Source organism: Tupaia chinensis, unplaced genomic scaffold (genome assembly GCF_000334495.1).
Source record: "Tupaia chinensis unplaced genomic scaffold, TupChi_1.0 Scaffold144022_1, whole genome shotgun sequence".
Taxonomy (NCBI): Eukaryota; Metazoa; Chordata; class Mammalia; order Scandentia; family Tupaiidae; genus Tupaia; species Tupaia belangeri.
The window spans coordinates 316667-324154 of record NW_006203874.1 but is presented as its reverse complement, the minus strand read 5'-3'; positions in this window follow the sequence as shown (position 1 = coordinate 324154).

Below are 7488 nucleotides of genomic sequence, written 5' to 3'. Positions count from 1 at the left end.
GCGCCCGGTTCCTGCCTCAGTGGATGGCGGCCTGGCCAGGCGCCTCCGGGTCCTCCCAACAGTCCCCACGTGCAGAGCTCGTAGAGTGGGAACTGCAAGGGGCCCTCACCCGGTGGCCACAGTGACTGTGCCTCCCGGGGGCTGGACACACACAGGCGCAGCTCTGTCCAGGGCACTGGCTTGGCCAGGCGCCCCAGAGGGGCTGAGCGGGCCGGGCGAGGGACGGGTGGAGGGCTGCACCTGCAGGGCCACCTGTGTCGTGGCCGGTTAGAGAGCCCAAGTGGAGGGCGCGTGAGGTCAGCGTCCTGCTCAAGCCACACTGCTCCAGCCCCCTGGGGTGAGGACGTCCCCCCAGGTAAGGTGCCCCCTGGGACCAGGCAGCTCCCCCCATGACAAGGCACCAGGCCCTCACACCTGCCCTGAGGGCTGCGGCCGTGGCCACCCTGGGTAGGAACACGAATGAGATTAAGTGGCACTGGGACCAGCAGATGGCATAATGGCCACGTGGCTGGACTCCCACGTAGTCGACCGCAGTTCCAGCCCCAGACCCGGTGGCATAAAGCTCACACCAGGCACCTGAGCATGCATGCCCAAAATCCCGAGAGGAGAACGGAGAAGAGACTGGCGCGGCCACACACACCCCCGGGGTGATTTCTCATGTTCTGTGTCTCCGACAAGCACACACCCTATAGCAAAAATCTCGCTCTAAGAAGAAATAGCACGGGAGAGGGGCCTTCAGCCTCGGGGCAGCAGACCGGCATGCTTCTGAGTGGGTCTGGCTAGAGGTGTGCACTGAGGGTGGGTTGGGCCATTTACTGGGTTGGGAGTTCCAGGGACCAGTCCCTCCTGTGGGTTGGAGCGAGCTCTGGCCCAGCAGAGCCCGCTGCCCAAGGCCTGGGCCGCCCAAGTGGAGCTCAGCCGGGGATCCTGGCCCCCGCACCCCACAAGGGGGAGCAGCTACAGCTCGCCAGTGCACTCAGTTTGGGCCGTGTCCTTAGGGTCGGGATGCCCCCTCAAGGCCTAGGTGTGCCACCCCAGAGAGGTGCCAGGGGACACCGAGGTGAAGGAGGGGACCAGGTGCTCACCCTGGCAGAACCGTTGTCATGAGACCCACCACTGCCCCCTGATGTGGCAGGACGCCTACACCGGCGTCCAGTCGGGCTGCCCAGGATGCCTGCCCCTCCTGTTCTCCACCCGGCTCCCTGATCCTCTGTCAGGGCCCACCTGGGCCCCAGCCATCCCGCCTCGCACCCTCCCTGCCCAACGGCCAGCTGGTGGGGCTGTGGCCGGGGACGAGGCCAGGGGGGTGTGGACGCCATGCTAGCCTCTGTTCCCGGGAGGGGTGGGCAGAGCCAGGGCCCGAGAGGCCTGCGGGTGCCAGCAGGGAGGGCTCACTTAGTGGAGGTCACTGAGGCCGAGGTCGTAGGCATGGGTCCCAGCGAGGGGCAGCCCACTTCGGGAGTACACATGGCGGGCGGCGGAGTGGGTGTCTGGCAGGCAACGGGCATCTTGGGCCCTTCCGCCCTGCTGAGGGCTCCCCTCGTGCTCCCACAAGGCCTTGAGGCAGAGAGAGCTGGGCTCGCGCAGAGGCCTGGCTCTTCCCTGATGAGCCACTTCTCTGGTATGAGAGGTCGCCTGGAGCCAAGCTGCTCTGAACAGGGGCTGCGGCCTGGGGTGGCACGTCCACGGGTGTGGCCAGCCAGGTGAGGCGCCCCTGTCATGGGCCCTGGCTTCTGTCCCATCAGCAAATGCCTCTCGAATGCCCCTGGGAGCCCCCTGAGCTAGGGTGGCTGCTGTGTCCCCTCCCGGGGTGTCACTCGTCTCTCCAGATGGCCTGGCTGAACCCAAACAGTCAGCCGGTGGGACCCAGCACCCTAACCATACCACCTACTGGCCCCACGTCCTCGCTTCTGCTTTTGGTGACAGCCTGAAGAACTGGAGACAGAGCCATCTCAGGCCTTCCCCTGGGGGTGGTCCGACATCCCTGGGCTCTGCGCCCCCCTCCTTTCCCGGCATTCACAGGCACCTTGTGACCAAGCCCTCGTGCTTCTGGAAGGTGGCAGGCGTGTGCCTGGTCCTCTCTGCCTCCAGTGATCTGTCTTCTCTGCCTTTGCTCCTGCCAGCGGCCTGGCCCGCCATGCTGCTTCTGCGTCTTCCCGCTCCGACCGCGCCCTCCCTCCTCCGTGTGCTTTGCGGCCTCTGCCCTTCTTTCTCGTGACCTCAAGGTGAAGCGTCAGCGAACCTCCCTCTGCAGGCACCGACCCGAGAGCTGAGGACCCCCAGAGCCGAGCGGTAGCCACACGATCCCGCTGTCTGTCCCCGGCTGCGACTCAGCTGTTTCTGATGGCCTTTGCTTTCTCCTTGGCCCCTTGGTTACTTGCAAATGTGTTTGATTCTCACATATTTGTGAGTCCCCAAACTTTTCCTCGGTTCTAATCTCTAATATTATTCTATTGGGACTAGGGCCACATTATTTCTTTCCTTTGTATTTTATCAAGTTCCTTCTGTGGTCCAGGGCATGGTCTTTCCTGAAAAACGCGCCTCATGAGCACAAGCGTGTGCTCAGCGGTTGAGCAAAGCGTCCCGGATGTCTGGGCCGCGACGGTGCCATCAGCCGTCAGCTCTCGTCGGTCCGAGCGTCGCCCTGCTCGCCGCTGACAATGGCACGGAAGCCCCTCCGCGGCTGTGTCCGTGTCTCCTTCACGTTGGAGTGCCATCTCTGAGTGCATGTTTACCAGCTTTTCATCATAAAATACCTCACGTTATCGCTAATGAAACGTTGCGTTTTAAAGACCACCTTGTACCGTTATCGTAGACACTCCAGCGCTCCTGAGGCGCTGCCGGGATCCTTCCCACCTTCGGTTTTGTCTCCTGTCTCGGCTGTACAGTGCGAGCGCTTGCCAGTGAGAGGCAGAGGCGGGGTGGCCCGGCGGGTGGCCACAGTGCGGCCCTTGCCCCTTGTACTCTCAGGGTTCTGGGACTGCACCCAGTGTTTTTTTCAAGTTGCCAGGTCCAAGATTCAAACCACAGATTCAGCCACGTGGGATTCAGCCGCTCTCACCAGCACGCCACTGACTGGCCCCTCATCCCACCCTTCTTCTGGTATCTGCTGTGTGTGGAAATGCAAAGTGGGTCCTGCAGACGGGACATGGTTAGGTAGTTTGAGAGTGCAGTCTGACAGCTGTGCCTTCTGACAGTTCACGTGCCCCTGACACGGCTGGGTCCGCCCGCCGCCTGCCTTCCTCTGCTGCACATCCCACGTGTGTTTTGTGCCCATATGCCTTATTTATTTTTAAGAATTATTTTATTTAACTTTTTTTATTATTATTATTTTGCAGTTCGATCAGATGGGGGGTGGAGGAGTAGTAAGACAGCAAGCCTCCAGGTCCAGGATTTGAACTCTGGTCGGCCAAGTGGGAGTCCAGCACCTTTAACCACCATGCCATCTGCCAGTCCCCCATATGGCTTCTTTACTGCTTTGTTTTGCATTGGGTGAATTTTTTTACGGTAGCATTTAATTTGACTAATACCTTCAGAGTTTTGGGGGTGCTCTGCAGAGTTTACCACACACATCTTAATCCATCAGATATCCTTCAGATGTATCCTAGCCTAGGCTCAGTGAGACACAGAGAGGTCAACCCCAGAGGGCCAGCAGGCAGCATGGAAGTTAAGGTGCTGGATCCCACGTGGCCAATGGCATGGTTCAAGTCCTGAACTCAGTGGTTTGAAAATCACACCAGGCACGTGTCAATGCGTGCCCAAAATCCCAAGGAGCATGGAGGAGATGGGACTGCAGCATGGCCATTCCCTCTGGGGGGTGATTAATCCCACCCCACCATCCACAGGGCTCTCTGGCCAGCACAAACACTACAGAAAAAAAGGACATGTTAAACTTACATAGCTGCATTCACGTCCCTCCCTTCTGGCAACAATGTTGTTACTTACACACTTTTCAGCTGTTAATGTTACAAACCCAACAACCCCAGAAGTAACTATTCCTTTACCCGTCTATCATCCTTTACCTAAGAGGCTGTGGTGCCGACATCTTGTGTGCTTCTGTGGGCACACACACTGCACACACTGCGTCTCTTACCTGTGCTCCTGTGGGCACACACTCGGCACACACTGCCTTTTCAGCTGTTAATGTTACAAACCCAACAACCCCAGAAGTAACTATTCCTTTACCCGTCTATCATCCTTTACCTAAGAGGCTGTGGTGCCGACATCTTGTGTGCTTCTGTGGGCACACACACTGCACACACTGCGTCTCTTACCTGTGCTCCTGCGGGCACACACTCGACACATGCTGCGTCTCTTACGTGTGCTCCTGTGGGCACACACACTGCACACACTGCGTCTCTTACCTGTGCTCCTGTGGGCACACACTCGGCACACACTGCGTCTCTTACCTGTGCTCCTGTGGGCACACACTCGGCACACACTGCGTCTCTTACCTGTGCTCCTGTGGGCACACACTCGGCACACACTGCGTCTCTTACCTGTGCTCCTGTGGGCACACACTCGGCACACACTGCGTCTCTTACCTGTGCTCCTGTGGGCACACACTCGGCACACACTGCGTCTCTTACCTGTGCTCCTGTGGGCACACACTCGGCACACACTGCGTCTCTTACCTGTGCTCCTGTGGGCACACACTCGGCACACACTGCGTCTCTTACCTGTGCTCCTGTGGGCACACACTCGGCACACACTGCGTCTCTTACCTGTGCTCCTGTGGGCACACACTCGGCACACACTGCGTCTCTTACCTGTGCTCCTGTGGGCACACACTCGGCACACACTGCGTCTCTTACCTGTGCTCCTGTGGGCACACACTCGGCACACACTGCGTCTCTTACCTGTGCTCCTGTGGGCACACACTCGGCACACACTGCGTCTCTTACCTGTGCTCCTGTGGGCACACACTCGGCACACACTGCGTCTCTTACCTGTGCTCCTGTGGGCACACACTCGGCACACACTGCGTCTCTTACCTGTGCTCCTGTGGGCACACACTCGGCACACACTGCGTCTCTTACCTGTGCTCCTGTGGGCACACACTCGGCACACACTGCGTCTCTTACCTGTGCTCCTGTGGGCACGCACTCGGCACACACTGCGTCTCTTATGTGTGCTTCTGTGGACACGCACACTGCACACACTGCGTCTCTTACCTGTGCTCCTGTGGGCACGTACACTGCACACACTGCGTCTCTTACCTGTGCTCCTGTGGGCACGTACACTGCACACACTGCATCTCCTACCTGTGCTCCTGCGGGCACACACACACTGCACACACTGTGTCTCTTACGTGTGCTCCTGTGGGCACACACACTGCACACACTGCGTCTCTTACGTGTGCTCCTGCGGGCACACACACTGCACACACTGCATCTCTTACCTGTGCTCCTGTGGGCACACACACTGCACACACTGCATCTTACATGTGCTCCTGCGGGCACACACACTGCACACACTGCATCTCTTACCTGTGCTCCTGTGGGCACACACACTGCACACACTGCGTCTCTTACGTGTGCTCCTGTGGGCACACACACTGCACACACTGCATCTCTTACCTGTGCTCCTGTGGGCACACACACTGCACACACTGCGTCTTACATGTGCTCCTGCGGGTATGCACTCTTCACACGCAGAGTGTCTCCATGTGCTCCCGCGGGCACACACTCTGCACGCACTCGGCACACACACTGTGTCTCTGTGTGCTCCCGCGGGCATGCACTCTGCACACACGCGCCGTCTCTGCACCTTGCAGCCGACAGTTCTCTGTGTACTCTTGTTTCAACAGCATTGCTTTCACACCAGCTCAGAGCTCAGAAAAACGACCTGTGCTGTCCCTCGTGACAGGATTGCGTGAGGTCACACCATCTGGCCTGCCCTCGGCTTCGATTCCTGGGTTTCTGCTATGAGGTCTCCCCCGTTTCATTTCTCCCTTCCTTGTGATTTTCAGCACCAGCTTTGCAGGACGCGGGCGTCTGGGTGACGCGTTCCCGAGCACGCGAACCTCTCTCAGTGCCCGTTGGCTGTAGTGCTTCGCCAACCCGTCGGCTGTTCATCTTGCATCTCCCTCTTCCGTGACTATGATGTGTGTGTGTGTGTGTGTGGGTCTCTGTGTTCAGTCGCTTAGACTTCGGGCTTCCCGGATGTGTAGGTGGGCCGTTATTTTTCTGAGTCTCTTCCTCTCCTCTCTGCTGTCCCTGTCACAGACGTGCGGACGTGCTGGGCAGGAGCTGGCGCAGCAGCTCCCAGGGGCCGCCCTTCTTCAGGCTTTTCTCTCTGTCTTCCTCTCGCGTAATCTTATTAAACTGCCTTCATGTTCCCTAATTCTTTTCTCTACCAGTTTAAATCAGCACTTTTAAATGAGCAGTTTACATTATTGTACTTTTCAACGTCAAAATTTCTATTTGATTATTTAAGTTTATTTTATACAGGGTAGCGAGCCCAGTGTGAAACAGGCCAGAGGTGCAGCTAGCGGGGTCATCCAGTTGACCCCCTTCCCCAGCCTCGGGGCAGGACCTGGCACCTGCCGGCATGTTCTCAAGCCTACCCTCTGTCCGAGATCAGAAACCGGTGACGGGAGGCCCCCCAGTGGGGCTGGCCCAGAGCTGGGTGCCCCGCCCCAACAAGGCCTCTTGGGGGGGCTGTCCCCCGCTAAGCCGCCCAGTGGGTGAGGGCCTGGCCCCCTGTAGCGTCTCCAGAACCCTCTCTCGGACGTGCGCCCAGGATGGCTGAGGGGCTCCCCACGCATGTCAGTCTCTGCCGCTATTGGGCAATGAGCCCATCAGCCCAGCTAAGCCCACTCCAGTGTGGCAGGAATCGGGCCTTCCCGACTCCCCCTGCCCCAGGTCGCATGGCTCTGTGGTGTGGGGGTGGGAGCGAGAGGGAGGGCGCCCCTGGCGGAAGCTCCCCAACCGCCCCTCTCCTTCCCAGGGCGAGTGCTCCCCCAAGTGCCGCCGCCTCTTCGTGCTGGAGACCGTGTGCGTGGCCTGGTTCTCCTTCGAGTTCCTGCTGCGCTCCCTGCAGGCCGAGAGCAAGTGCGCCTTCCTGCGGACGCCGCTCAACGTCATCGACATCCTGGCCATCGTGCCCTTCTACGTGTCGCTGCTCGTGGGCCTGGCGGCGGGCGCGGGCGGCAGCAAGCTGCTGGAGCGCGCGGGGCTGGCGGGCTGCTGCTGCTCTTCCTGTGCGTGGCCATGGCGCTCTTCGCGTCGCTCGTGCACCTGGCGGAGCGCGAGCTGGGCGCGCGCCGCGACTTCTCCAGCGTGCCGGCCAGCTACTGGTGGGCCGTCATCTCCATGACCACGGTGGGCTACGGCGACATGGTGCCGCGCAGCGTGCCCGGCCAGGTGGTGGCGCTCAGCAGCATCCTTAGCGGCATCCTGCTACTGGCCTTCCCGGTCACCTCCATCTTCCACACCTTCTCGCGCTCCTACTCGGAGCTCAAGGAGCAGCAGCAGCGGGCCGCCA